Genomic DNA, 6,000 nt, shown 5'->3' with positions numbered 1-6,000 from the left:
ACTGAAGCCTTTCCCCTGAACAGGAATGGTGTTCAAGCCATCTAATATGTTTGTATATTACAATTTACCGTAATATTTCAAAAATCTCAGTTAAGGCACAGTTGCATTAAACTGAAACCATTTTCTGGGTATATTGATTTAGTTACTTAGTCACCTTGCTGCCCACCCAACGTGTTTGTTTTCAACATTTATATACTGCATGCTGCTTTTTGCCACATTGGATTTTTTTTGGCAATGCAGTAAACCCAGCCAGTTAAAACAGCATCACATTTAAACAGCAAAGCAAATAAAATGCCATAAAATCAATGTGACAATAATACTGTGGTTTCAGAACTACATCACAATACAGTCCCATGATCTAGTGTGGATGTACGTAAGAACTTATTCACCAAGAACCTGGGTGAATAGATATGCTTTGATTAGGCAACAGGAGCTCATTGTGGAGGGAGCCATCCATCCCTCCAGGTAAAGGAATTTATATAGCTGGGGTATCACTGCTGAGAACACTCTCCCCAAATCCCCACACAATGCACAACCATTTCTGGGATCCTTCTGCCAACTTCAAGGTCTGGGCATGCTGGTAAGGGTAGAGATGCTCCAACAGATACCTAAGTCCCAAGTGTTTAAGGGCATTAGATAGTGGCTAGCTCTATTAAGCTGTGACAAGCACGTGTTGAGAGAGCAAGTAGTTGCTCACATTCTTCCAAGCATCTTGTCCACATACTCAGACCTCATTAATAGAATCTGATCCCAGACAACAAGATTAGACAGTTACATGGATGCCTGTACTTATAGCAGTGCCAAGGTTGGAGTGGAGTTGAGTAGTCTTACCCTTAAGCTGCCTGGCAGGTATGTCACAGCAGGCTACAGATGCTTCAGGTGTCTATAGCGTTAGTGAACAAGAGTTCATTAGTCCCCCTAACCACTATGAAGAGCTCTGCTAGAGGACTATATATGGATGCAGTGGTGGTAGAGAAGTAATTGTTCTTAACTGCCATCACCACCACACGATTGGCATGGCTATATTTGCTAAGTTCAATTTGCATCACTTGCATCCCATCCACTCTCTGACCTGGTTCTGTTGTCTGAAGCTTGCAGCACTCCAAGCTCTACAGCATCAAAGAAGGCAGCTAGGGGCAATCCAGTTGATGGAACTTTCTATCTTGCCATTGTATAGAGAGACCAGAGCCTCAATAGGAGCACCAGCCATGTGAGAGCATCACTGAATTCTTAAGATTTCCTAAGTCTCTGGGGATGAATAATTGAGGATGAGGAGGAGGACAGAGGAGGGCTGCTATCATCAAATCAACCCTCACCAGGGAATTGCCCATCCATGACAAGGATATAAGAGCGTCCTCAACTACAGGGCCACTCTGGGAAAAAACAGGGTATGACTTATAATATGTGTTGGCCCAAATATATACTGAAACAGTCCTTTTGGTTGCCATGGAGACCATGAAATGCTGATCTGACCCTGATAAGACTGTTTTTCTGTAGTTATTGAAGTCCTCAAATGCAATTGTCAGCGCGTGTTCCAACCTCAGGATGGTGGGTGAACTTTTCATGCCACACGTCAGCCCCTCTCACACCACATGAGTGACTCAGGAACAACTAAACCAGAAAAAAGAGGATTAGTTTGGACTTCAGTCCATTTTTCCCCATGCCAAGTTCAGCCACCCCATCCCTTATCATGGCCAGCAGCCTTTTATTCATTACCTTCAATGAGGCGACAGCAGGGACTAAAGTTACAATACCTACTCAGAATTCATTTGAACTTGACTGACCTTCCTTTTTTGTCATTGTCCTCCAAATCTTCAGTCTGCTTTGACAAAAAGTAGTGTGGGTGCCTGCCGTTCAGGTGATCTCGCTGAAAGCCAACAAACGGCAAAGGCCTTTTCAGGCAGGTATCAGATTATATCCTTTACAATCCACAACATCCCAGGGTCTGCTGGCTTTTCATAGGAAAAGCCAAGCATTGTCTCCCGTACCCACCACTCATTGGATGGGCAAGTACATTTAAAAAAAAAAAAATATTTCAAGAGATGAGTATCAGGCTCTCCACACAATTGGTTCTAAAGATTTGTCAAAAAGCAATAAGAGAAAATAGAATTTATTTGCCAGGCTAGCTCTTAAATCTGGAAGGAGTTGGTGTGCTACCCCTCCATTAAATCTATCACTGTCCCTTCCCCATGCTGTTTAATTCTAATACAGATGTTGCTCACAAGGCACAGCTGGCAGTCATGCCCTTTCAAGTTTTTAATCAAGGAGGATTTGCCAATACTCGACAAGCCTGGACAAAGCAAATCTGATAATGACTTCTCACTCCCCAGCAGGATTGAAGTGACAGTAGCACCTTATGATGCCTTTCAATCCCTGCCTGCTTCTTTTGCAGGTTACTGTCCAAAGAACTGTCTGTATGGATTGACAAAGGAGATCACTGGGCAGGACCAATCCATGGCATCTTGGTGTCTGATATGGCATATACAAATTGTGCTCCCTTGTGGCACATGTGCACTTACATACTAATAAGTTATATAATGGACAATTTGCAGATCTTGAGTGCCATCCGACATCTGTTAGCTGAAGTGCTCATGCTATTCTGTTGCACTGTCAAACAAAGAGCTATTGTTTCTTGGGCATAAAGGCTCCCTTCTGCAATAGCTTGTACAACAGTTTGGTGAAATCCTGCTTGTTATATCTTGGGCTTACTTCAGTAATGTCAGTAGGAAGATGCAATAATCTAGAAGTTGAGTCTAAAGGTTATCTGCAGATGCCTAGGAACCATCTTCAAGTGGGCAGATTGGCTCGTGATTATGGTTTTTCTTGGGTTTCTTTTCTTTATTGCCCCATGAGCAGTTGTAAAAATGGTTGCCAATAATAGCAAGTAACCCAAGAGTTCTGATAATAGATGAATAAATGGGAAAATGTCTTCTCATATCTTTCCTGGCCTGCAGAGTGTTGAAGTGATTGTTGTCCTGTGCTTCCTCCAATGAGCTCAGGGTGGTATGTGTCACCCCCTCCATTAATCATCACAGCAACCATGAGGCACGCCATGCTGAGAAATAGTAACAGGCACAAGGTCGCCCGGTACACTCATAGATAAGTGGGGATTTGAACCAGGTCTCCCTTTATATGTTCAAAGCAAACAATTCTCATCGATCGAGATCATTCAACCCTCAGAGGAAGGAGGGAATTGCTGTATATGAGACAGCAGCAAATAAAAACAGATTTAATTGAATCAGACCTTGAATAATCATTTTTGTGAGCAAGAAAAACAATTTAGGATATATTAGTGGCATTCTAAATTGCAGCCTCAGGAAGCATTGCTTCTTTTTCTGCAAATATATCCCATAGTGGTAAATGTTGTGGTCATGAGAAATGCACCTAAGCTGGGTAAGCCACATCGGCCCAGCAATCTAGCGATGGAGAGAAATCCTCTCCACACAGCCAATGAACTTTCTAGTTCATAAAGAGATCAGCTACAGCTAGATTCATTCCTGTGCCTCGTGGATCTTCTGGATTAATGTAACTTCACCATATTAATTAAATATCGGTGGTACCCCAAGTGAAGGTGTTCGACGTACCGGTAACTGTTTTGAATAGCATTTTCTGCAGGAGGAGTACCATTAATCTTGCTGAATCTATGAGACCATACTTTTCTGACATGTGTTCACAGAGCAAAGCTGCAACTCTACTTGAGTGAAAACCCACTAGCAAGGCTTAAAGATGATCAGTTGGATAAAATGTTTCGCATTTCTCATTCCTCCCTGTCTTGTCAATAAATACTGTTTTTAATGCACTTAATTCGCTCCCACTTTTCTTCCTTATCCATCACTATGCTGAAAAGCAGCATGCTGGAAAGTAAAGTCCAGTGACTGATGAGAGGGGGGGGGGGTTCTTTTTAGGGCAGCTGCTAAGGAGAAGCACTGGGATTTGCTCCCCAAAGCAATGCTACCCCCTTCTTTAAACTTCCCGTAGGAAAAAGAAAAGGGAAGGGCCCTATGCTTTTTGTGGGGCTTGTAGAGGCTAGCAGAGATAACAGTGGCACTTTAATGATCCTGTTTTGGAAAGGAATTACAATCCATTGGATTTTTGCTTGAACACTTTTTTTTAAAAAAAGTCACATGGCTTATCAAAAAATGTTTTGTTGCACTCACATTCTCTCTGAATTGAAGTCCTTTCCAACTTCTGGTGATTTATTCTATTTTCATCACTTGGAGCCTCTAGCTTTTTGCTTCCACTTTAATTAAACAAATGGCTATAGATCTGAACTATATTTAAACAAATGGCATAAAAGGTGGAGGAGTATTTCTGACATTCTTTATTCACCCACTTTCAAATGCCCATTGCAATTACTTCTTTCGGCTTCAATATTTTGACAGAGGCAATGCAGTTTCATTCTTTTTCAATAATTTTCAACATTTTTTACTGGAAGCATATTAAGTGTCTTAAGCTAAATTCTAAAATGTTTCAAACCTGTCCCTACCTGCCCCACCCCCATTTTTTTAATTAGATAAAATGTAGAGGAATCATTAAATTATGCCCTGAGTTCTGACTGAACATTTGTCATTGCTGTCATTAGAGGGGAAAATCTCTCTTTCTTGTAAGCAGTTGTGACTCTGTTTTCAGAGGGTTATATTTATGATTTGTCCTCTTTTAAAATCTCTGGAGGTTTGCTAAAGAATCACAGCAATACCACAAGGAAAAGGCAGTGGATACCTCAGACTCATGACACCACATGGCTTTGTAGATGATGGTGGAGGACCCCTGAATTATGTCACCTTGAGGTCAGATGAGGAACTGCTAATCTCTCCCCTGGAACATCCCAGACAACAACCTCCCTGACAACAGGTTCAAAAAGGCAACAGCTAACTGAGGGAGATATTCATATATGCAACCTCTGCTGTGAGAATGCTGATAGCCAAATGGTGGAAGAGAGATGAAATACCAACTAAAATGGAGTGGCAGGTAAAATTATTTGAATATGTAGAATTGACAAAGATGACAGGAAAAATTAGGAACCAGACAAACCAAAAGTTTTACAAAGAATGGGATATATAGATTATACTTAAGAGAACATTGTCAGTGGAGAAAGTAGTCTGTAATATTTTTGTGTTTTGGTGTTGTATTTCTTTCTTTCTTTTTCAAGTTATGTTTGTTTGTGTGTGTGTGTGTGTGTGTGTGTGTGTGTGTGTGTTATTTATAAACTAATAAAGATTGAATTGGGGTGGAAAGACCATTGTTCACATATGAAATCTTTGGCATGCTTTGATTAACTTCTGCTGTGTTAGATGCTACAAAGATTATAGACAATTTATGATAAGTTAAAGGTCATACAATATGCAGTCAACAAGGAAACGAAGGACCCTTACTGAGGAAGATGGAAGACTCAAGGTATGGAATAACTTTATTTTATATGTAACATTTTCTTTGTATCTGATTTGATTTGTTTGTTTGTTTTGTGATGAATGGATTCAATATTTAAAATCAATAAAGATTAAAATGCAAAAAGGCAATAGCTGGTTCTGTATGGTGAAGCATTCTTATTTTTACAGTGATTATTAAGTGTGTAAAGTGCTGATATCTCTTTGCTGTACTGCAGCACAAGCCATGTGCTAGGCCCAGTGAAAATGTTATACCACACAACTGAAGGAGACTTCTGTACAGTACATGATAATCCACTCTGTTGGCTACAGTGAGCCTGCACACTCCTGTGCAGTTTTGCACTAGAACAAGCTTTTATGGGGTCCTCTTCTCTGTTATATGAATTATGAATAAGGTAAAGGGACCCCTGACCATTAGGTCCAGTCGTGACCGACTCTGGGGTTGCGGTGCTCATCTCGCATTATTGGCTGAGGGAGCCGGCATACAGCTTCCAGGTCATGTGGCCAGCATGACAAAGCTGCTTCTGGCGAACCAGAGCAGCACACAGAAACACTGTTTACCTTCCCGCCGGAGCGGTACCTATATATCTACTTGCACTTTGACGTGCTTTCGAAC

Source organism: Zootoca vivipara, chromosome 1, assembly GCF_963506605.1.
Source record: "Zootoca vivipara chromosome 1, rZooViv1.1, whole genome shotgun sequence".
NCBI lineage: Eukaryota > Metazoa > Chordata > Lepidosauria > Squamata > Lacertidae > Zootoca > Zootoca vivipara.
Note: the sequence above shows the minus strand (reverse complement) of the source record.